Here is a 24,759-nt window from a genome sequence, read left to right on the forward strand (position 1 = left end):
GGTCAGGAGATGGCCGGCTTCGCCCAATAATGGAAAAAAGAAAGCCAGCCCTGACAAGCATTTCGCCAGCTTCACTTGTTCCCTTTTTTTTCAGGACCAAGCTTCAAAAAGGTGCCCCAAATGACCACAGGAGGGAATCGGGTATCACCTCCCCTTACTCCCCCAGTGGTCACCAACCCCCTCCCACCCAAAAAAAAAAACTTTTTTGCCAGCCTCTATGCCAGCCTGAAATGTCATACCCAGCTCCCTGACAGCAGTATGCAGGTCCCTGGAGCAGTTTTTTGTGGGTGCAGTGCACTTCAGGCAGGTGGACCCAGGCCCATCCCCCCTACCTGTTACACTTGTGATGGTAGATGGGATCCCTCCAACCCCCCCCAACCCCCCCCCCCCCACTGTATCCACATGTAGGTGCCCCCCTTCATCCATAAGGGCTATGGTAATGGTGTAGAGTTGTTGGTAGTGGGTTTTGGGGGGGGGGGATTTCGGGGGCTCAGCACACAAGGTAAGGGAGGTATGCACCTAGGAGCAATTTTTGAAGTCCAGTGCAGTGCCCCCTAGGGTGCCCAGTTGGTGTCCTGGCATGTCAGGGAAACCAGTGCACTAGAAATGCTGGCCCCTCCCATGACCAAATGCCTTGGATTTGGCCGCGTTTGAGATGGCCGGCATCGATTTCCGTTATCGGCGAAAACCGATGCCGGCCATCTGAAACCCGGCCATCTCTGACATTTGGCCGGCCCGAACCGTATTATCGAAACGAAAGATGGCCGGCCATCTTTTTCGATAATATGGTTCGGGACTGCTCTTTGCGGTGCCAGCCAAATAGATGGCCGACTCTGTTCGATTATGCCCCTCCACGATACCTGGTCAAAATGACCCCGACAAAAAAGCTCCAAACAAAAAAACTTCCGACATAATAGTCCCTGACATAACAGCCACTGTCAAAATGGCCTGCCTACAATATAACCCTTGACAAGTTAGCCCCTTGACAAAATGGCCCAATCAGGCTGCCCAGAATATGGAACTGCATTTTTTCCTAATAATCTTACCTTGCCAAACAGGATAAGGTTGGTAAGACTATGAAAATGATGACAATATTGGATTTTCTTTTAATTAGCATGTTGATGGAAGAATAGTTTCTTTAAATAGCAGAACAGATCATGAATACCAGTTTGTAGCTATAGAATTTTGTTAATTTATATATGCTTTATGCAATTGAATGCTGGTAGGAGTCTATCAGTGAAGATTTCAGTTGAAGTTTATTATAGTTTTTGTGATGTGTTATCTTTTCTTAGAGGGCTGTTTTGTTAAGGGAGCTATTTTGAGTAGGGGCTATTTTGTCAAGGGTTGTTATGTGGGGACGGGCCATTTTATCAAGGGCTATTTTGTTAGGTGTGAAATGTCAAGGGTTCTTTTGTTACAAGGTTGTTTTGTCAGGGCTTTTTTGTCCGGGCTATTTTGTCAGGGCTATTATGACTGGGTGCCGGTTTCTATACCCCTTTTTAGAACATCTTCTCGTTTGCAAAATTTGATGATTCTTCGGTTTCCTTCTTTTAAGGGATTGAGGTTCTCTAGGATGGCTGACACTATTTTTGCTTTTTTCTGCAGTCTCCTATTGGAACTCCCTTCCTTTGAGTGTTAGAACCAAGTTGAATTATTTTGTTCTTCGTAAAAAAAAAATCAAAACTTTTTTTTATTTAATAGTAGTAGATGAAGAGTTGGATTTTCTATCTTTGATGATAGCTGAATTTGATGATAAATTGAATTTTTATGACTATGTTTACAAAGGTGCGCTTTAGGCACATTAGTGTTTTTAATGCGCGTAAAACGCTATTGCACCTTTAGGAATGTATTGGCGCATTAGCGTTTAACATGCCTTAACTTTATAGGTGCATTAAAAATGCTAACGCACCCTATTAAACATACCCCTTAATGATGCATAAATGATGCTATATTGTATTCATCTTATTTTATGTAAATCGCATTGGATCATGATATGGGGATATAATGGTATATAAGAGATTGGTATTGGTATACATGCATAATCCCTGAGATAATTTTTATAAAAGCTGCTTTATATGTGAAAAAAGTACCGTCTTAGAGGGAAATTTTATTAGGCATTTTCTGTGTGTATAGCCATTATCTAAGCTAGAAGAGACATCTGTATCCAGTGAGGGCAGGTGATATCTAACACTGATAATAATTACAATATTTGTTCTCTGCATTTACCTTATAAATCCAATGTGGATTACAAAGAAAAAACAGGTAATAACCAAGATGGCCCAGTACATTATTCAATATTTAAATAGAGTTAAGATATCTTTAAAATAGATTTTAAACGTATAGCGAAACAGCATATAATTAGATTGACTTCTTCTACTGATATTTCAATCCATATTAAAGCCGCCTGATAGGTAAAAGTTGCCATGAATTGAAATTTATAACATAGGCCTGTTGCATTAGGGGGGTGTAAAACCTGATGGCCATTTGATTATATGAGACGAGAGTTAGACAATGCATATAAACCCACTGTATCCATATAAAAGTGTCCCCTTGAAGTGGTGTACAGTTGGAGGGTAGTGGGTTTTGGGTGGGTTTTGGAGGGCTGCTCAGCAGACAAAATAAGGGAGCAATGGTGAGATGTGTGCCTGGGAGCTTAGCAGCAATGCCCCTTAGGGTGTTCCATTGCTCTCCTAGGATATCTGGAGGGCCAGTTTACTAAAAATGCTGACCCTTCTGCATCCCAATGACTTGATTTTCTACATTTTTTTAAATGGCCTGAAAAGATGAACGCACAGAGTACAAAAACTTGTTACAAACAGTATTTTTTTAAAAAGACATTCAAATTGGGAACATTTAGTGCAAAACATCCAAAGTCCGACTTAGACAAAAACGTCCCTTTAAACCTGCCAGTTTTTTTTTGTCTGAACATCACTATCAATAAACTGATATGCTATGGTGCAGCCACTGCCACCTGGACCAAGCCAGCACCTCAGGGCTCTGAAGGTGTGCTACTTCCCACCTGATACTCAGCTGCAATAGTAAGTGATTGATTTAAATGTTAGCTGCTATGGGTTTTTTTAACAGTGATATTAAATCCACTAGAAGGATAGCTAACCAGTTAGGACAGTTTTTTTTAGGGTGTTGATAAACTGGACAGATAAATAGATTTTTCTGTAAAAGTGATTATAAATTAGGACATATTTAGGCATAAAAATGCTATGGAATAGGGCCTACAATAATAAAGAAACAGTACCCTATGTTGAAACATTCATTATTACAAAATTTCTATTGTGTTGATTGCTTATTTCTTCAATTGTATTTTACTGATATGAAGATGTATTTGTTTGTTAACTGCTACAAATCCTTCCAGGGAGCTGGCAGTATACAAAACAATAATAGAATATACTAACATAATAAAAAAGGAAAATTGAATTTACCAATATTTAAAGTTTTTTTCATTCACCATATTAAATTAACTACTGAAGCCTATAAATTTAGCTTTATATTTTATTCATTTTAAGTCTAAAATTGGCTACCCATTCTTCTATCTTATTTAATCCCATTGTCACATTAGCGACAACATTTGACAAACAGCCTTCAAAATCCAGAGCTTAACTGTTCATAAAGTGAAAAAATATTTCTTCCTGTTTGTTTTAAAAGTAGTTGCACTTAAATTCCTTGAGTTTCCTCCAGTATTTGTACTTCTTGAAAGAGTAAAAAAGTAGATAATGGCAGATAAAGACCTGTACGGTCCATCCAGTCTGTCCAACAAGATAAACACATAACATAAGTTATGATGTGATACTATATTTATTTTATTTATTTATTTATTGCATTTGTATCCCACATTTTCCCACCTTTTTGCGGGCTCAGTGTGGCTTACAATATATTATGAATAATGGAAATACACTTTGTTACAACTTGGTTATGGATTACATTGTGAAGAGTTATGGGAGACAATCAAAGTGTCGTTAAGGAATATAACAATGGAACAAAACCGTGAAACATTGGAAAGAGACAATGGGAAGTTAAAAGGGCAATATTAAGACACGAAGACATATGGTATACATATTTCTGTGAATAAAGGTATGGGTGAGGTGAGATTACTGGGGATGAGAGTTCAGAAGTGGATGTATTGATGCATTAATGAACAGTGAGTGTGTTTTGGTGGTGTTATGTGTTTTGGTTCTTTCCGTAAATTTGTTCAAAAAGATGGGTCTTCAGTAATTTGCAGAAGGTGGCTTGCTTGTAGATCGTTCTCAGGTTGCACGGCAGTGTATTCCAGAACTGTGTGCTCATGTAAGAAAAGGTTGACGCGTGTAACGTCTTGTATTTCAAGCCCTTGCAATTAGGGAAGTGGAGGTTGAGGAAAGTTCGGGATGATCTTTTAGCGTTTCTGGGTGGTAAGTCTATTAACTCAGACATGTAGGCTGGGGCTTCACCGTGAATGATTTTGTGGACTAATTGCATACTTTAAAAGTTATGCGTTCCTTGAGTGGAAGCCAGTGTAGCTTCTCTCGTAAGGGTTTTGCACTTTCATATTTTGGTTTTCCGAAGATGAGTCTGGCTGCTGTGTTCTGGGCTGTTTGAAGTTTCCTCAGTATTTGCTCTTTGCAACCTGTGTATAGTGAGTTGCAGTAATCCATACATGTATAGAGGGGTATATTCGAAAGGGACATCCAAGTTTTGATTTGGACCGCCTGGCAAAATGACCCAATCCAGGGCAGGAGAGACCCGTATTTTCGAAACAAGATTGACGTCCATCTTTTGTTTCGAAAATACCGTCAGGGACGTCCAAATCCTTAAAATTTGGTCATCCCTAGATTTGGATGTCCTTAGACATGGACGTTTCTGATTTTCAGCGATTTTCAAAACCAAAGACATCTATGTCAAAAACGAAAAAATAAAAGCCGTTTGGTTGTGGGAGGAGCCAGCATTTGTAGTGCACTGGTTCCCCTGACATGCCAGGACACCAACCGGGCACCCTAGGGGGCACTGCAGTGGACTTCATAAATTGCTCCCAGGAACATAACTCCCTTACCTTGTGTGCTGAGCCCCCTCAAAACCCACTAGCCACAACTGTACACCACTACCATAGCCCCTAGGGGTGAAGGGGGTACCTATATATGGGTACAGTGGGTTTGTGGTGGGATTTGGAGGGCTCGCTGTTTCCTCCACAAACGCAACAGGTAGGGGGGATGGGGCTGGGTCCGCCTCTCTGAAGTGCATTGCACCCACTAAAACTGCTCCAGGGACCTGCATACTGCTGTCATGGACATAAGTACATTAGTATTTCCATACTGGGAAAGACCAAAGGTCCATCAAGCCCAGCATCCTGTTTCCAACAGTGGCTAATCCAGGTCACAAAGACCTGGCAAGATTCCAAAAAAGTACAAAACATTTTATACTGCTTATCCCAGAAATAATGGATTTTCCCCAAGTTCATTTAATAATGGACCTGAGTATGACATCTGAGGCTGGCACAAAATATTTTTAAAGATGTTTTTTGAGGGTGGGAGGGGGTTACTGACCACTAGGAGAGTAAGGGGAGGTCATCTCCAATTCCCTCCGGTGGTCATCTGGTCATTTCAGGCACCTTATTGTGCCTTAGTCGTAAGAAAAGCAGGTCCGGGTGAAAACATCCAAGTGCTCATCAGGGACGTCCTTGTTTTTTTTGATTATGGGTCAAGGACGTCCAAGTGTTAGGCACGCCCAAGCCCCACCTTCGCTATGCCTCCGACATGACCCCTTGAACTTTGGTCGTCCTTGCGACGGAGTGCAGTTGAAGTCGTCCTAAATCGAGCTTTGATTATACCGATTTGGACGTCCCTGGGAGAAGGACGTCCATCTTTCGATTTATGTCAAAAGATGGACGTCCTTCTCTTTCGAAAATGAGCCCGATAGTGATTTTTAGGGCATAGACCATAGAAGTTTGCCCAGCACTGGACTTGTTCTAAAATTTCTGAAGTTGTTTTCATAGCCCCTGAAAAGCTCCTCTCCAACCCATCTAAGTCTATTGAGCCTCAATCAGGGCACAGAGTATAGAAGTCTGCCCATCACTGGCTTTGCTTCCCAATTACTGGTGTTGCCGCTAAGCTTCTTTGGATCCATTCCTTCTAAATAGATTCCTATCTAGAAGGAATAGAATTTGAATAGAGGGACGCTTTTATTAAGGTGCGCTGAAAAATAGCCTTCGTTGGTATAGACGTGTGTATTGGACACACGCAGGACCATTTTTCAGATCGCCTGAAAAAAAGGCCTTTATTGCTGAATATGGACATGAAGCAAAATATAAATCAGTGCGGTCCATTTTGGGCCTGAGACCTTACCACCACCCACTGACTTAGCAGTAAGGTCTCACGCGTTAACTGAGCGGTAATCGTCAGCAGACATACACTGCTGATAACCGCCCAGTTAGTGCCACATGGAAGAAATTAGAATTACCACCAGGAGCACGCGATAGCCAGGTGGTAGTACTAATTTGATGTGCATTGTACAATACTAGGCGCCTATGCGTCTTAGTAAAAGGGCCCCAGAATTTGAAAAGGGGAAGAAGATGCAACAAAAGAGGCTTCATTTGACTTAATTTTCAAACTAAAATAATTACAAATCAGAACAAAATATTTGTTTGGTTTTTATGTTTCTTTCCCCCTTCATTTGTCATTCAAATCATTGGAGAAACTGAAGTGCCTAGGGGTCAATATGCTATCCGAATAAGTATTTAGAGGCACTACTGATCACGCTACCCCGCTTTTAATAAGGCTGTAAGATACATTTTAAGCTACTGATGTGTGTTTTTTTAACATACTGTGCATGGCTTAACCCCTGCTTATCTCTGTGATGCAGTATCATTTATTCAAACTGTCAGGCCGTTACGTTCATCACAAGACGTTTAACTAATTATATCTTCTAACTCCATATGTCAGAAATCATCTACTAGAAAGAGATCTATTGTAGATAGTGCTATGATTTGTGGAATAAGCCTCCATGTAGCTTAAGAGTGATTAAATGCTATTTCACATTCAGGAGGCTTGTAAAATTCTATTTGATCATTATTTGTTAAATAGTTAGGCTACACTTAAAATCTTCATCTAGCCAGTTGATTTATTTGGTGATACTGTAATTAATGACATACTCTTCCTCTTTTTTGTGATCCATCTTGAGCTTCATCTAGGTTAAGCAGAATAAAAATGCATTAGGTTAGATTACAGACCATCTCAGTGCTAAGGCAGAGCCAGACTGCTCCTTGAACTGATTCAGATAGGACCACATTCTATATATGACACACGAGGATCTGCACTTAACTTTTAGGCATGAGGATTTACACCACCTGAAACTCGGTGTAAATCCTCATGCCTAAATTAGACAGAGATCTCCCGTATTCTGTAACAATGCATGCAAATTCTTGGAACACCCATGACCCCCCCAAACCCATCCCATGGTCATGACTCCTTTTCAGATCCGCATACAAAATTCTAATTGTTGTCAATTAGCACCAATAATTGATTATTAGTGCCCAATTATTGGCGTTAATTGGCTTATTACTCAAATTGTGCGCGCGTCCAAATTTGTGCATGCAATTTTGTACGCCATATATAAAATCTGTGGGATAGTGGCAATATTCGGTTTGCTATCTGGATGACATATCTGGATAATTTAGGAGTGATAGAAAGCTGTCCTGAGTTATCCAGACAGAACATGTGAATGAAAAGCACACTGGGGCAAGAGGACACCATTTATTTGTAGAATAATTAAACAAATATTTTTGTTCTCAAACATTCTTTGGATAATTTTCCTTCTTAACTACTTTTACTTGTGTTTTCCTGTAATTTCATCTGAATTTTACAATAAGTAAATATTTATGTAACTGAGAACTTTCCCATACATCAATTTTGATCAGCAGAATAGCAAGAAGGCTTTAGTGGTGTAATTTGTTCAGTTTTCTTCAGTCCAGTGTGCGACAATGGCAAAAAAAAAAGGATGTTAGGAATTAGGTGGTAAATAAGACCAAGAATATTATAGAGCCTCTGTATCACTCCATGGTGTGACCTCACCTTGACTATTGTGTTCAAATCTATTGGCTATATCTCAAAAAAGATATAGTGGAATTAGAAAAGGTTGAAAGAAGAGCGACCAAAATAATAAAGGGGATGGAACTCCTCTGCTATGAGGAAAGGCTAAAGAGGTTAGGGCTCTTCAGCTTGGGAAAGAGACAGCTGAGGGGGGATATGATTGAGGTCTATAAAATCCCAAGTGGTGTAGAACAGGTAAAAGTGAATTGATTTTTTACTGTTTCAAAAAGTACAAAGACTAGGGGACACTCAATGAAGTAACATAGTAGATGACGGCAGAAAAAGACCTGCACGGTCCATCCACTCTGCCCAACAAGGCAAACTCATATGTGCTACTTTCTGTGTATACCCTACCTTGATTTGTACCCGTCCTTTTCAGGGCACAGACCGTATAAGTCTGCCCAGCACCATCCCCACCTCCCAATCACCAGTCCCGCCTCCCACCACCGGATCTGGCACCCAATCTCGGCTAAGCTCCTTAGGATCCATTCCTTCTGAACAGGATTCCTTTATGTTTATCCCACACATGTTTGAATTCCGTTACCGTTTTCATTTCCACCACCTCCCGCGGGAGGGCATTCCAAGCATCCTCTACTCTCTCTATGAAAAAATACTTTCTGACATTTTTCTTGAGTATGCCCCCCTTCAATCTCATTTCATGTCCTCTCGTTCTACCGCCTTCGCATCTCCGGAAAAGGTTCGTTTGCGGATTAGTACCTTTCAAATATTTGAACGTCTGTATCATATCACCCCTGTTTCTCCTTTCCTCCAGAGTATACATGTTCAGGTCAGCAAGTCTCTCCTCATACGTCTTGTAACACAAATCCCATACCATTCTCGTAGCTTTTCTTTGCACCGCTTCAATTCTTTTTACATTCTTAGCAAGATACGGCCTCCAAAACACAAATATTTTTTTACTCAAAGAATAGTTAAGCTCTGGAACTCATTGCTAGGGGATGTGATAACAGTGGTTAGCATATCTGGGTTTAAAAAAGGTTGGGCAATTTCCTGGAGGAAAGGCCCATAATCTGTTATTGAGACAGCCATGGGGGAAGCTACTGCTTGCCCTGGGATTGGTAGCATGGAATGTTGCTACTATTTGGGTTTCTGCCAGGTACTTGTCACATGAATTGGCCACTGTTGGGAAGCAGAATACTGGGCTAGATGGACCATTGGTCTGACCCAGTATGGCTATTCTTACTTACTTATATAAATATTAAAATTAGACATTTTCAATTAATGAAGTGAATGATCTGCAATTTTAAAATGCATTGATTTTGCAATAACATTATAACGCACACCGTTATGACGTGCATTTAATTACAACGGGGTAGCAAGTATGGCTCCTGAAACATTTGCACCTTTTGATAGATTATAAATTGATTTAAAACACTTAATAAAGTCTTTATTTGATCAGGTATTGGCAAGCTAATACATGTGTTCACTGGCCTTTCATTATCATGTGACCTTTGTTATTGGGCAGAACTGACTCTGGAGCTCATTTTCAAAAGAGAAAAACATCCAAAAAGTGGCATAAATCTGCACTTGGATGTTTTCTCTCAAAAACGTCCCAATTGGTATTTTCAAAACCAATTTTTAGACGCTTTTCTATGAAGTCCATCAGACATACATTCAAATCACAAGGGGGCATGTCAGGGGCATGTTAAGGGTGGGATCTAGGCGTTACTAACACTTGGACATTTTTCAGCCATAATGGAACAAAACAAAACCATCCAGGACTAAAACTAAGACGTTTTGAGCTAGAACTGTTTTTACAACGAATAAGGCACAAAAAATTGCCCTAAATGGCCAGATGACCACTGGAGGGAATCAATAGAGCAGCTGAATATCAATCACCACTATAACATTGTGGGTTGGCACCTTCGCATCACTCTAACTTTGCTCCTCCACTATATGGATAGTGACAGAGTAGTTAGATGTGTTTTCAGTCCAAATTATCCTTATAGAAACTAGCAGGACACCTACATATTAGTCTCAAATATCCACTTAACCTACATGGCACGTATTTGCAAGGGGGCGGACACATAGGTGGAGCATGGGCAGGACATAGGCAAGGCTTCCATCTACAGAAGTAACTTCCAGAATACTGTAAGCTATGTGCATCCCTGTCACATTTAGGGGCTGATGCTCAGAATTCCCATGGTAAATTTATTAATTTCCACTGTGGATATGCTTAAGAAGAACATAGAGGATGGTACTTGTTTTTGTTTAGTTTCTCTGGATATAGACTGGAGCCTTTGACTCGGTTGATTTCAACCTGCTTCTTGGTAAACTGAAACAGTTAGATATAGGTGGGCAAGTGATCAAATGGCTAGTCAAAACTGCTAGCAAGTATTAGAACATTTTTCCTTTCCTAACAGTGTGCTCCCCCTCCCCCACCCCATTCTCACCTGGTCCTTCTGCAGACATTTTAATTGCTTAGGAAGGGCTAAACTGAGCAGCCTCGTGGTCTTATCTCCTGGCTGAAGGAAACTCACACAGCTAAGACTTATGCTGGCTAAATCCCTGGTTATCCCTATCCTGTGGCTGTGTTTTCTCTGGGCATCTCTTCTTTCTTTCCTTGTCTATCATTGTCACTGCATTTCTATCTTTCCTAAAAAGAAAAAAAAAACCCTCTTGGCTCGGAAAATAGTGTGATCTGACTGTTTCATTCTGCTCTGTATATAGTGTGCTCTGTTTTAATCCGCTCTGCATATAGTGTGCTCTGTTTAATCTGCTCTGCCTGTTGTGATTTGATTGTTGTTGTTTCTAACTGGTTTATTGATATCTGTAAATCTGAAAAGGAGATTTCAGATTTCAAAACTGCTAGCAAGCATTATAACTTTTTTCCTTTCCTGGAGATAGGTTTTAAAACAAACACATTCCACAGGTTGTAAACTTTAAGCCCCCCCACCCTGCCCCTCAACCCACCCACCCCAAAACTGACACTTCCTAAATAAATTTCCTAACTATTCTACTTATCACAAATTAACTCCACCCAAATTACAACTGCCTCTGGTTGCCTATGTATGGCTGAGGAGTAAAGTTAATCTTGCACAGTATTAACCCCATCATAGCATACCTGTTCATTCCCATTCCAACAAACAGGATGATTTTTATTCTCTGTAATAATTGTGGGGTTTCAGTTTCAAGGCCAATTATCTGGAGACTTAAGGCTTGTCCTGTCTGTCATTAGCTTGCTAGTTTAAAACAGGAGCTCAGTAAGGTAAAACAGGAATTAGATGCACTTAAAGCAGCTTCTAAGACTACACAAAACCATGCAGCACAGAATCAAGCCAAATTCACACCACTGCCTCCAAGGATAAAACCACCTAGGAATAGATGGTTCACAGTAGGCTCCTGAAAATAGAACTGAGGCAGAAGAGAAAGAAATGAAGTTGGAAAAAAAGGATATGAAGGTACCCAAAGAGAAAAGACAACCCCAAATCACAAATGTTGAAGCACATACCAGGAAATGTACATGGAAAGCGATGGCCACAAATGCTCGCAGTCTAAGCAATAAAGTTCATGACCTTCAAGCCCTGATGTTGGAGGCAGACTTAGACATTGTTGCAATCACGGAGACGTGGCTAAATGGTTCCCATGAATGGGATGCAAACATACCAGGCTATAATCTATTTAGGAAGGATAGAGAGAGTCGTAAAGGTGGAGGAGTAGCTCTATATGTGAGAAATGATATCACGGCGGCCGAAATGACAGGGACATGGGCAGTGGTGTGCTGGAGCAGGCTCTCACAGGCTCACAAGAGTCGGTTGTTAATTTTTTGAGAATTTTGGGAGCCGGTTGTTAAAGTAGGGCCCTCCATGGCTACTTTAACAACTGGCTCCCAAAATGTGGGCTTGGGCCCCCTGCTGAATTCTTTTTTACTTTGCTGGTGGGGATGCTGAGCCCTGCCAACCAAGTAAATAGACTGCTGCTGCTCCCCACTCCTTGTTTCCAGCTCTGAGCAGCAGGCTGGGACTTCTCGAGCATGTGAGAGAAGTTCCAGCATGCTGCTCAGAGCAAGATGTTGGGAGTGGTGGCAGTCCATTTATTGGCTGCCAGCAAAGGTATGCCTAGCGTGCCCGCACGAAGGGAGGGAGGAGAGAGAGGCAAGTGTTGCTCCCTCCCCCTCCCCCCCGGCCACCCCTGGCCTTTCCAACTGCAGAGCTGGCTACGTCCGGAGAAAGAGCCTGTTGTTAAAAATTTACCAGCACACCCCTGGACCTGGGGAAAGGAAGAAGCGATATGGATCACCTTAAAAAGAGAGGATAGAACCTCTATACACGTGGGTGTTGTCTACAGACCTCCGAAACAATTGGAGGAATTAGATAAAGACCTGATCGCAGATATTCAAAAGTTGGGAAACAAGAGAGAGGTGCTGTTGCTGGGAGATTTCAATCTGCCGGATGTAGATTGGAAGGTTCCATCTGCGGAATCGGAAAGTAGAGAGATCGTGGATGCTTTACAAAGCAGTTTGCTCAGACAAATGTTGACGGAACCCACGAGGGAGGGAGCGACACTGGATCTGGTGCTCACAAATGGGGATAGCGTGTCAAATATCTGAGTGGGTGCCCACCTGGGCAGCAGTGACCATCAAACGGTTTGTTTGATATTACAGCTAAAGTGGAGAGCGGCCACTCAAAACTCAAAGTTCTGGATTTCACGCGTGCTGACTTTAGTAAAATGGGGGAATACCTGAGGAAAGAGATGATGGGCTGGGAGGAAATACGAGAAGTGGAAGGACAGTGGTCCAGGCTGAAAGAAGCTATAAATAGGGCCATGAACCTTTATGTAAGAAAAGTAAATAAAAGCAAGAGAAAAAGGAAACTGATATGGTTCTCCAAGCAAGTGGCTGAGAAAATAAAGGCTAAAGAGTTGGCGTTCCAGAAATACACAAAAACTCAAGAAAAGGAACACAAGGAGGAATTCAGGATGAAACTGAAAGAAGCCAAGAGAGAGATACGTCTGGCGAAAGTGCAAGCGGAAGAACAAATGGATAGAAATGTGAGGAGGGGTGACAAAAATTTCTTCAGGTATATAAGTGAAAGGAGAATGACTAAAAAGGGAATTGTGAGACTAAAAGATACTGCGAACCGCTATGTGGATAATGATGAAGAAAAAGCAAATTTGCTAAATAGATACTTTTGTTCGGTTTTCACAGAAGAAAATCCTGGAGAAGGACCACGATGGACTGCAAAAAGTACAAATGAGATTGAAGTGGATAGAGCACCATTCACGGAAGAGAGTGTGTATGAACAGCTAAAGGTGGACAAAGCCATGGGACCGGATGGGATCCACCCCAGGATATTGAGGGAGCTCAGAGAGGTTCTGGCGGGTCCTCTTAAAGATTTGTTTAATATATCCTTGCAGACGGGAGAGGTTCCGAGGGATTGGAGAACGGCGGAGGTGGTCCCTCTTCACAAGAGTGGTGATAGGGAAGAAGCTGGAAACTACAGGTCGGTAAGCCTCACTTCGATTATTGGAAAAGTAATGGAAGCGATGCTGAAGGAAAGGATAGTGAATTTCCTGGAAGCCAATAAGTTGCAAGATCCGAGACAACATGGTTTTACCAAAGGGAAATCATGCCAAATGAATCTCATTGAGTTCTTTGATTGGGTGACAGGAGAATTGAATCAGGGATGAGCTATGGACGTAATCTACTTAGATTTCAGCAAAGCTTTTGACACGGTTCCCCACAGGAGGCTCTTAAATAAACTGGATAGGCTGAAGATAGGACCCGAAGTGGTGAACTGGATTAGGAACTGGTTGACGGACAGAAGCCAGAGGGTGGAGGTGAATGAAATTCGCTCGGAGGAAGGAAAGGTGAGTAATGGTGTGCCTCAAGGATCGGTGCTGGGACCGATTCTGTTCAATATATTTGTGAGTGACATTGCCGAAGGGTTAGAAGGTAAAGTTTGCCTATTTGCGGATGATACTAAGATCTGTAACAGAGTGGACACCTGGGAGGGAGTGGAAAACATGAAAAAGGATTTGAGGAAGCTAGAAGAATGGTCTAAGGTTTGGCAATTAAAATTCAATGCGAAGAAATGCAAAGTGATGAACTTAGGGAATAGAAATCCTCGGGAGATGTATGTGTTAGGCGGTGAGAATCTGATAGGTACGGACGGGGAGAGGGATCTTGGAGTGATAGTATCTGAGGATCTGAAGGCGACGAAACAGTGTGACAAGGCGATGGCCGTAGCTAGAAGGTTGTTAGGCTGTATAGAGAGAGAGGTGTGACCAGCAGAAGAAAGGAGGTGTTGAGGCCCACCTAGAGTATTGTGTTCAGTTTTGGAGGCCGTACCTTGCGAAGAATGTAAAAAGAATTGAAGCGCTGCAAAGAAAAGCTACGAGAATGGTAAGGGATTTGCGTTACAAGACGTATGAGGAGAGACTTGATGACCTGAACATGTATACTCTGGAAGAAAGGAGAAACAGGGGTGATATGATACAGATGTTCAAATATTTGAAAAGTATTAATCCGCAAACGAACCTTTTCTGGAGGTGCGAAGGCGGTAGAACGAGAGGACATGAAATGAGATTGAAGGGGGGCAGACTCAAGAAAAATGTCAGGAAGTATTTTTTCACGGAGAGAGTAGTGGATGCTTGGAATGCCCTCCCGCAGGAGGTGGTAGAAATGATAACGGTAACAGAATTCAAACACGCGTGGGATAAACATAAAGGAATCCTGTTCAAAAGGAATGGATCCTAAGGAGCTTAGCCGAGATTGGGTGGCAGAGCCGGTGGTGGGTGGCGGGGATAGTGCTGGGCAGACTTACACGGTCTGTGCCCTGAAAAGGACAGGTACAAATCAAGGTAAGGTATACACAAAAAGTAGCACATATGAGTTTATCTTGTTGGGCAGACTGGATGGACCATGCAGGTCTTTTTCTGCCGTCATTTCATTTACGATGTTTTCAGTATAGTAGATAAATCAAAAGTATTGTGTACTGGCTCTTGGGTATGAGATGCAGTTATAGTAGAGTGTGGGGTGCCTCAAGGCTCAGCCTTATCTGCGTTACTATTTAATGTTCATTAATATTATTGGGTAAAGTGTTTGAGTTGTTAGGAATTTTTTTATGACTATATGTCGATGATGTACAGTTTTGTTTCCCCATAGCTTCTTGGGGGACAGGGTTGGATTTGCAACTGAATTCTTATATAGAAAAGGTAAAATACTGGATGATTGTGAATGGGTTAGTGTTCAATGTTTCTAAAACTGAAGTGATGATTGTGGGAAGGAAAAAATGAAATGTGTGGCCTGAAATGGTATGTTTGGGGAATAGATCTGTCCCAGTAAAGAAAGAAATGAGGTTATTAGGGGTGATCTTAGATAGCAAATATAATATGAAGAGTCAGATTTGTAAGGTAGTCTAGGTGGGTTGTTATCATTTGCAATATTTTGCATAATTAAAGCCTATGTTGTCTATTTATGACTTCAGATGTGCTGTTCAAAGTTTGGTGCTGTCACGGTTGGACTACTGCAATGCCCTGTGTCTAGATATAGCTCCTCTGGGTCTCTGGGCATTGTAGGTGGTCCAAAATGCAGCAGACTGACTAATTATGGGTGTGTCAAAGTCCTCTTGTGTACACCAACTCTTAAACAGCTACATTGGCTACAGGTAATTCAATGAATTCAGTTTAAAATGTTGACAATTATTCATCAGACTCATTATTCTGATATCCCTTTTTACCTTCAGCAAGTGTTAAAAGTGTATCATTCGAGGAGGACTCTTAGATCTGAAAATGCTATGAAATTTCCTTTGGATCCAATAGTGCAGGCACGCTATGCAGAAACAAGGTTGTCTGCCTTTTATGATGGTAGGAATTCTATTATGGAATGCACTCACTTGCAGGACATTTACATCTTTGTGATAACATGACACAATTTAAGAAACTTTTGAAAACACAGCTATTTGTAGCATCATTCTTTTTAGAGCCTGATTATTTTCGACCTTCTAAGTGGTCCTGCTTTTGTATTGATGGTCTCAGATTGTAGAATTTCGTTTTTATGTATGATTAATTTTGTATTATGTATTGTATAAAATGTATTATTGATGTTTTCCTTGGAAACCACCTAGGCATTAGGCCGCAGAGTTCTTTGCTACCTGTAACGACTTCAGCATCTAATCTGAAAGTCCCACGAGTAGAGAGTTGCAGTAATCAAAATGTGGTGACACGTAACCCTGCAGCACCATTTGGAAATTTGATGTGGAGAGTAAATCCCTCTTTCTCTATGCTCATAATTTAAAAAAGACAGTTTAAATGAGCTGTTTAATATGGAGGAAAAGGCCATAGAATATTATTGAATGGATGTGGGAATAATCCACTATTTCTGGGATGGGCGGGACAAATTGTTTGTTCTTTTGGCCGCTGTCGGAGACAGGATGCTGGGCTTGATGGACCCTTAGTCTGTCCCGGCATGGCGATGCTTATGTACTTACGATAGTAAGGAATTGAGTAACACACCCAAATACTTGATTTCTGATAAGATAGGTATCACACAATTATCAAAAGTGGTATACAAATTTTTAAAATAATAAGTAAAGCCAACAGTGAAGAACCCATACTGTCGGATCAGCGAACATAATTAGCTTGCTAATGCTCAAAGGAAATGATATTCAAATTATAGGCGCACTGTAAAAGCAAAAGCAAGGGGGGATGTGCTCGGTACATGTACAGAAACGTTTTTCAGTAAGCTCAGCTCTTGTGAGCATGCGCCAGGCAAATCTGAAATTGTACCACATATTAGCTCCTATTTTCTGCCTTTAAATTTAAGCTTTTTTTAAAAAAAATTTGGACTTGGAAGAATTATATTTAAGTGCAGAAAGCAGGTGCCAATGTGTGCTTTCACTTTCAGGTTTGCTTTGACTTGCACACATTCGTCTCTCACTACCAGCACTTAGGGGCTTGCATGGGCTTCCTTCTGATTCTAAATTAAATAAAAACTGACAGATGTTAAAGAGAGAATCGTGAGAAATCCTCTCTTCAAATATTCTGATGCCTGCTCTGAGCTGGTGTTAGGTTTTCAGCGGTAAGGATGACTTTGTTTTGTGCGCTGTTCTCTGAGAATTGAGAAAGAATAAGGAATGACCTCATTAACATCCATTTGACTACATTTGCCTGCTATTTGCACTAATTTTTGGCGTACACATTGAGGGGCATAATTGAACGAAAATGTCTATCTCCATGGGCGTTTATCTCCGAGAACGGGTCCGTGAAGGGGCGGACCGAACTGTATTTTCGAAAAAAATAGACGTCCATGTTTTATTCGACAATTTGTGAGCTGGGCGTTTTTGTTTTTCAGTGATAATGGAAAATGAAAGCGCCCAGCTCAAAAACGAATAAATCCAAGGCATTTGTTCGTGGGAGGGGCCAGGATTCGTAGTGCACTGGTCCCCCTCACATGCCAGGACACCAACCGGGCACCCTAGGGGGCACTTTTACAAAAACAAAAAAAAGGTAAAAGAGCTCCCAGGTGCATAGCACCCTTCCCTTGTGTGTTGAGCCCCCCCAAATCCCCCTCAAAACCCACTGCCCACAAGTCTACACCATTACTATAGCCCTAAGGGGTGAAGGGGGGCACCTACATGTGGGTACAGTGGGTTTGGGGGGGGGGTTGGACGACTAAGCATTAAGCAGCACAAATGTAACAGGTAGGGGGGGATGGGCCTGGGTCCACCTGCCTGAAGTCCACTGCACCCCCTAACAACTGCTCCAGGGACCTGCATACTGCTGCCAGGGAGGTGGGTATGACATTTGAGGGTGAAAATAAAAAGTTGTGAAACATCATGTTTTGTGGTGGGAGGGGGTTAGTGACCACTGGGGGAGTCAGGGGAGGTCATCCCCGATTCCCTCTGGTGGTAATCTGGTCATTTAGGGCACTTTTTGGGGCCTTATTCGTGAAAAAACAGGGTCTAGGAAAAGTGTCCTAAATTCTAGCTACAAACGCATACTTTTTTTTCCATTATCGGCGAAAGGCGCCCATCTCTCCTCGGCCAATAACCACGCCCCAGTTCCACCTTCGCCACGCCTCCGACACGCCCCGTCAACTTTGTACGCTTCCGCGATGGAGTACAGTTGAAAACGTCCAAAATCGGCTTTCCATTATACCGATTTATTCGTTTTTGTGAGATATACGTCTATCTCCCGATTTGGGTCGAAATCTAGGCGTTTTTCTCTTTCAATTATAAAGTGGATTGTCTCCTAAGCTAGAGCCCTCTGAGCATTCTGCACTCATTAACGCCAGTGTTAGTCAAGCGCTAATTGCCTCTGGCGCCGGCATTATATTTTGAGCATTGGTCCATTAGGCACTCACACCTATGCTAGCCGTAAGGTTGGTATAACTGTGATTACCTAAATATTAGGCAAACTGATATTGGGTCAAATTAATATTCTATAACAGAATCTAGGCACCTGTTATACTTCAGGGTAGCTAACCCTTGGTTCATAGTGGAAGTCTACAATAGACTGATCCTGGTAAGCAGAAAATGTGACTGGCCCCAAAAAGGGTCTGCATCAGGAACAAGACAGGAGCTAGAGTAGGCCGGCACAAGTAAAGACACAGAAGCTCAGAAACCCGCTTACACACAGAAGATGGCGGCTTCTCAGGAGCCCACTCACACACAGAAGCTGGTGGCTTCTCAGGAACCCATTCACACACAGAAGCTGGTAGCTTCTCAGGAACCATTCACACACAGAATCTTGCAGTTTCTCAGGAACCCACTCATAAACAGAAGCTGGAAGTGCTGATGGAACCCACTCATATACACTGAGACGAGAAGCATTGCTGGAACCCACTCACACACACTGAGACTGGAAGCAGCATACCTGGAATACACACACACGGAGCATCTCAGGACCCACGGACAACAGAAGCTACAGGGCAGCTAACAACACAAGAGATTCTAGGCCTGAACCTGATGGGTTAAATGCCCCACTCTACAATGTCTGGGTGTCTGATGTCATCATGGGGGTGTGCTGATAGCTGCCAATGCCAGTCCCACAATGCTTGTTGGACTGTGATGGATGGCTCCTCCCGCCGCCTGCTGGCAGTGTGGGCCTGGATCCAGAGTCATGGTAGGACTGTGACAGCACCTACCACATGATATTGTGGTGCCTATATGATGGTGAACACATACATGCCTGGTTGACAATATTCTGGCTACATGCTATCCTTTTAGTACATGACAATCTTTGATGGAAGTAGTTTACAGGTGAACATAAGAATGTAAGAGTAGCCATACTGTGTCAGACCAATGGTCCATCCAGCCCAGTATCCTGTTTTCTAAACAGTGGCCAAGCCAGGTTAACAAGTACCTTGCAGAAACCCAAATCGTGGCAACACTCTATACTACAAATCCCAGGACAAGCATTTGCTTCCCATGTCTGTCTCAATAGCAGACTATGGACTTTTCCTCCAGGAAATTGTCTAAACCTATTTTAAACCCAGAACCACTAACCACTGTTACTACATCCTCCAGCAAAAAGTTCCAAAGCTTAAATATTCATTGAGTGAAAAAATATTTCCACCTATTTTATTTTAAAAGTATTTCCATATAACTTCCTCGAGTGTCCCCTAGTCTTTCTACTTTTGAAGAAATGTCTTCTCTCAGAGTTTCTCAGAAAGAAAATTAAGTGGGACCTTTCCTCTTTATATAATTTTGACTCTGAAGGGACTGCTTCAAACATTCCCTTTCAAGCTAACTCAGTAATCAGATTGCCTTTAGTAACCTTTGCAAATATTCTACTTCCTCACACCTTAGTTAACACCTAATTCAGGTCAGTAGCAGTGCTATGTCTCCAGCAACCAAAGAACAGAAAATAACTGTCTTTTAGAACAAGATTTGAGCCTTCCTACTATCCTTTTTAAAGCTTGTTGGCTGTTAAATTTCTACATCTAGAAAAAGGCTGTTAAGTTTCTACCTCTAGAAAAAGTTTCAGTTTAAAACTATGGGAAAAAGGTGTCACATTTTCAAGGCAGGAACTAGATTTGTGAGCCCTTGAACCACTGCCGAGGAGCGGCAGGCAAAACCACCCCACACAGGGATAAGACAGAACTCTGACAGGGACAGCTAGACTTCACCTGCACTTGACCACCGTTCCTCAGGAGTTGAGCCCCTGGGTGCAGGTGGCCGGCAGGACTTACCGGACAGGGCAGGAACTGGATACCCACTAGGCAGGAAGTGGACAGGCCAAAAGGGTCAGGAACTGGAAGCTGCAGAGCAGCCACTAAAACAGGGTACAAATACTGACAGACTAGAGACAAGACTGAAAGCTGCAGAACAGCCACTAAACAAGAAACACAGACAACCAAGAACTAGACAGAGAAATACAAACAAGAAACAAGACTAGGAACAAGCAATACAGTACAAGATAAACTACACAAAGACTATACTAAAACAGTCAAGAATCTCTGACAATAAACTGGGCTAGGCAGAAGTGCACAGCGCACACCAGCATACCAGGGACCTTAGGCAATGCAAAGGCAAACACAGAAATTTCTAGGTGATTAATAAAGCTCATCAGCACCTGAGGCTCAGCTGCTGCAATCTCAAGGCAACTACGGGTGCTGTTCAGGCACAAACAAGAAAGACAAGTCTGGCAGCCTGGAAGATCCGGACCGGACTGAGCTGAAGCCTGGAATGGGTAGGGCCAGCAAGACAGTCTATGGCAGCCACCGGTTCTGGCCACCAGAGGGCGAGGGGAACACAAACCAAGACACAGGCAGAAGGCATACTGAAGCACAGAGAGGCTTAGCACACACAGGTGCAGTATAGTGGAGTAATGAGAGCCATGCTGGAAGCAGCCAGCCCACAGAGACAGAGCTAACTTAGAAAGACCAGACAGAAGCCAACTTAGAAGTGGACCGCCAGAAATAAGCCTGAGAGGGGTCACGACTACAAAAGTGACAAAGGGTTATACACATGGACAGCATTTAGGTGGAGCTTGGACAGGGCACACAGTTACATGTACAAAATATAGAATATAATGATTTATGCATGTAGTTTCACAATCCAGGCATGAGCATTTACATCAGCTCTATGGCTGCTGTAAGTGCTTGTGTCTATAACCATATCCACATATGTGACCTGTTATACTTTTATTCTATACAAAAACATGAGAAGTAAAATCATTGACAACACAACAAACAGATTCCATATAGTTTCCCACATTCAACAACACAGACTGTGCCACCCTACTAAGGCATACTTTAATATGTCTCCCCCATAGAGTTACCCATATACAGATGGTTAAGAGGCATATTGTCAAAGCACTTAGAATCATAGGAGCCAACTGTGTGGGCGCTGCAGGTGCTTGAGCACCCCCAGTATTGAGAAAAATTCCTTGTATGTGTCCAGGGAGGGGTTATTTCCATTGGGCTTAGCATCCCCAATAATTTTGAAAATTTGGCTCCAGTGCTTAGAATTACAAAGTTACATGGTGGAGTATTTTCGATATGACGTCTAAATCCAACTTTGGACATTTTGCTGAAAACATCCAAAAATCAAGAAGTGAAAATGACCATTTTCATATCAGAAAAATGTCTATCTTTTTTCTTTGAAAATTACTATTTCCTAGATGTTGTGTTAGTACATTTATCTTTTTAGAGCATTAAAAAAAATAAACAAACACCCAAGTGAAAAATGCACAAAATCAAGCCATTTGGATGTAGAAGGAGCCAGCTTTCCTAGTAGACTGGCCACACAGACATCCCAGCAGAGCAGTGGGGCACCCTAGGGGGTACAGCAGTGAAATTTACATAAAAGGTCATAGGTACACATTTCACCATTACCCCTTTATATTATATGGTGATTTCTTCAAAACCCACATAAAACCTACTGTACTCAACTATACACCACTACAAAAGCCCTTATGGCTGCAGGTGCCACCTCTACAGTAGGTTTTGGGGGGGGGCTGACACGTTCCAGCACAAGTGTAATAGAGTGATTATGGACCTGGGTCACCTTCTCTACAGTGAACTGTACCGACCACTAGGCTATTCCAGGAACCTGCTTGTTCCTCTAATAGGACTGGCCATAACATCTGAAGCTGTCATAGAGGCTGGTATGTATTGTTTCATTTACATCTTTGCCGGATGGGAGGAGGTCAGTGACCACTGAAAGAGTAAAGGGGTGTCATTCCTTTATTCCTGCAGTGGTCATCTGGTCATTTAGGGCACTTATTTTGTGATTAATAAAATAGGTCTAGACCAAAATGTCCAGCTTATAGCCCTGAATATTTTTGCTTTGTTCCATTATGGCAGAAAAATGTCCAAGTGTTAGGAATACCCAGATCCCGCCCTGATGCACTCCCTTGTGATTTGAATGCACTTCTGATGGTCTTCATAAAATAAATGTCTAAAAATTGGTTTTGAAAACACTAATTTGGACATTTTTGTGACAAAAACGTCCAAATGCAGATTTATGCCACTTTTTGGATGTTTTTTTTTCTCTTTTTGAAAATGAACCCTATAGTAACCTATGAAACTTTGTAAGTCTAAGTACTTTGAAAATGAGCCCCTAATTGTCTCAGTGAAGGAAGGTGAAACGCATTAATATGTCACACTATATGAGGATAATTCTATACGAGGGTGCCTATTTGTTAGTGCCAAGAAGGAATATATTTAGATCCAATTCTATAATGGAAAGTATGTACCTACTTTTCTGTATAGAATACAGCAGTGTTTCCTAAACTGTGCACCGTGGCGAACTCACAGGGGTGCCGTGGGACATTTGGGAGTTCACATGCCGAGTGCTAGAACAACGATTGGTGCAGTACTGTTCACTTTCCTCTCTCCACCGCCCACCCGCTCGCTCACTGCAGGCTGCCGGCAGTGATGTAAGAGCTGCCTTTGGCCTGCCCCCGAAGCCTTCTTTGTACAGCATCCTGACTACGTGGGAACATGAAGTGGCTGTACAAAGAAGGCTTTCGGGGCAGGCTGAAGGCAGCGCTTAGACATTGCCTGGAAATTTGGAGGCCTGCTTCCGCCCCGGGACCCTGGCTGCTCACTACTCAGCTGTCAGGGAGGGAGGACGGGGCTGCAGGACATTATGTTGCCTCCCTCATGTGCTCAGGTCTGGGCTCTTCTTCATCCTCCTCTCCCCAGGAACAAGGTAAAAAATGGATTATAATGGATTACAAGGGGGCGTGGGTTGGGGGGGGGGGGAGATGGCACATGGGGGAGAGAGGGAGAAATATTGGACATGATGTGGGGTGGGGGGTGGAGACCTGTGTGGCCGGGGGGGAGAGGTGCCATGAAAAAGTGCTCAGACACTAAGGGTACTGCGAGCCAAAAATGTTCTGGAACCATTGGAATACAAGATTTTGTAGACCTTATTCATATCTCTCCTCAGCCATCTCTTTTTTCCAGGCTGAAGAGCCCTAAGCATTTTAGCCTTTCCTCATAGGAGAGGAGTTCCATTAGAAAGCCTAAGCATTTTATATTCTTTAACATTTTGAAATAGAGCACTGTGTCAGCCGAACATAAATAAACTTATTAAGATGAAATCCAACAGAGAGGTTGGGTAGAAATGTACCTTTAATAAGACTAACAAATGTTTAAGGGGAACAGTATGCCCAGACTTGGCTATGGCCAAGTTGGATTCCCTGGAAGAGAAAGAAGGCCTGGCAAGGGTGACTCTTGAGACAGAGGAGTTATGGCCATTGCTAGTACTTGAGAGAATGGGACAAGTGAAATGGAGGAATGTTTTTTTAACTGCTCCTTTGGAAAAGCTGTGAAGAGCAGTAGCTTAACTGGAAATGTCTATGTCTTCTGTTTAATTGCACTTAGCTAAACCATTTCAGTCGTAGTTCAAAGAGAGTTACATTCAGATACTATAGCAGTATTTCTCAAACCTGGGCCACTGCATGCAAATCTCCCTCATGGATATTCATTGTGCATATCCTGAAAACCTAACTGGTTGGGGTGCCTCCAGAACCAGGCTTGGGAACCACTGTACTGTAGGTATTTTCCTGTCTCCAGAGAGCTTAAAATCTGTGTTTACAGTGTACCTGGGAGTGAAGTGACTTGCTTGAGGTCAAAAAGAGTGTCAGTTATGTTATGTTATACCGGGATTTTTATTCCCCCTTTACCTCTACAGTACAAGGATGAATTACATCCAAAAGAAAACAGATCAGCATATCCATGAATTATAGTACAGATTAATATGATTTGAACCCTGGCTACCTTGGCTAACTGCTCTAACCACAGGGATACATCCCTATATCTACGGTCCAGGAGTTTAAATATTAGGTGGACATTTTAAAAATTCAAGATAGGGCTTTCAGTCCCGCAGTTATGTTACTCCTATGAGTCTATAAGCATATTTTCAAAGGGAAACCCTGAAGATGGGGGCACAAGTATACACATGTAAAGTAAGCACAGAGCTTTGAAAATGAAAGCCCTCATGTATATGTGTCCTCCTGACTTAACCCTGCCCTTTTTTCAAAGCAGGTAAAAATACCTATGGTATGTGAACAGTGGGATACTTTTAATGTGGCTGAGGTAGGGGAGTGGGAAACAATTTTCAGTGGGGCTTTGTACAAAGGTAAACAGCTGTTTATTTTTTCCCCATAAAAGTCTTTGAAACTCTTCAGAATCCTAATTTTTAGCCATGGATTTTGTATCACTACTACTACTACTTATCATTTCTATAGCGCTACTAGACGTATGCAGCGCTGT

Source organism: Microcaecilia unicolor, chromosome 7 (genome assembly GCF_901765095.1).
Source record: "Microcaecilia unicolor chromosome 7, aMicUni1.1, whole genome shotgun sequence".
Lineage (NCBI taxonomy): Eukaryota > Metazoa > Chordata > Amphibia > Gymnophiona > Siphonopidae > Microcaecilia > Microcaecilia unicolor.